Raw genomic sequence first — 1,784 nt, 5'->3', positions numbered from 1 at the left:
GATCATCAGATGTTTAAAAGAGATAGCAAAAACATTGGAAAACTACATACAAGTTAAATCAGATCTTAAAAATCAGTCTGAAATTTCTCTTTTCAAAAATTTTGAGAGACTGCTACACTTTTTAAAACTATGCTACTGGGAATCAAACTTAGGACTTTGCACTTGCCAGGCAGGCACTTGTGCCACTAAGCTACATCTCTGTCCCTGCCTTTTTTGAAATACTGTGAAAATATGATTCTTTGTAAATGGATGGTTTGGGGGACATGCCCAAGTCATTTGAAATAAGCTGGTCGGGAAGACATTCAGTAAAATACATAAGCAATAAAGCTGGGTGGTATCATGAAGGTATATAAGGTTCTGAGACTTATGTTACTCTGTGGTTAGAAAATTAGCTTGAAGGGAACAGGGCCAAAGCCAGACTTCTCTTTAAGGCCTCCTGACTAGGAGTATGGTCCCACTTTTTCATATCATGAACTTTCCACAGCAACCCGATTTCTGGTTGGATTTTCTGTAAGGGGGTGGGTGTTTCATGATTCCCTTCGCTGGAGTGAATAATTGAAAGTGGAGAGTGATATGTTAGTGCTTCTTTGAAGGATGTAATTAGGTAATATCATGCAAGAAGGAAACTGTCATAAAGCTAATAAAATGCAAATGAGAAGGAACTGCAGCACTGCTCATCTGCATCATCTCATTTGCAGAATTTAAGATGAAACAATAGAGATAAACCAAGAAGTTACACTTATTCACCAGAATTATTGCAGAGTCTTGACCTCTGGCCATCAATCAAAAGGGAACATTCATTGCTGAAAGTTTTTCTTCAGTGTACTAGGATCCGAAATAGAAAGAACAAAAAGTAGCATGCTGAATTGGTTAGAGGTAATATTTTGATTGCATCAATATTCTCAAACTTTTATAACGCATGAGCTGTTTGAGAACATTTAAACATGTGGTCTATCCACACCTGAATTCTCCTACTCAAGAAAAATATTTTTATTACCCCTTTTATTACCTTCTGAATTATAAGAGCTGAATATACTTTAAAGTCGTTGATGACTGTATTAGTCATGATTTGTCCAAATATTTTGAAATGCAATTACATATTTCCTACTACACTTACCTCTTCAGCTTTTGAATTTATGACTTTCAAACATTTCCATCTCCCTGCCCTAAGACTTGAGGTTGATGATAAGCAAATCTTGGCTCATTTTATTCACAACAATCATGATTATGTACACTTAATTATTTCTAATTAGATTTCTCACTTCCAGGTTGAAAGTTCAAATCTAACCTTAAATAAACAAAACCACCTATTTAAAAATTTTCAATTATTTTGAGTTCTTCTCTGAATGTTTTCACATTATGGAATACTTATTTTCGAGGCATAGCAACAGGAACTACATCAGTCTTTCGAAGACACAGAAGGATAAATTCTTTTTTCCAGTATAGCTTTTTCCTTCTTCATTAAGTGCTAGTTGTCTTTATTGACAGTTTGTTGTAATCCAGGAACTAAGGTAGGTGTGCAAATTAAATGTACCACTGTACATACACAATTTAGATGTATCATTGCCAACTGTGTGTATGATCGGTCAATTTAGGAAATAGAAAAACACCAATACCCCAGAAACTGTACCCTCTGTAACCAAACAAAACTCTCTTCTCTCTCTCTTTCAGAGATAGCAATTTTATTGCTTTTTTAAAAAACGCTAGCTGCAAAATGCAGGGCCTTGGATATGCTAGATAAGTATCCTCCTTTTGATCCACATACCCAGCCATGATTATATATA

The sequence above is a fragment of the Octodon degus genome, unplaced genomic scaffold (genome assembly GCF_000260255.1).
Source record: "Octodon degus isolate 3935 unplaced genomic scaffold, OctDeg1.0 scaffold00257, whole genome shotgun sequence".
NCBI classification, from domain to species: Eukaryota; Metazoa; Chordata; class Mammalia; order Rodentia; family Octodontidae; genus Octodon; species Octodon degus.
Note: the sequence above shows the minus strand (reverse complement) of the source record.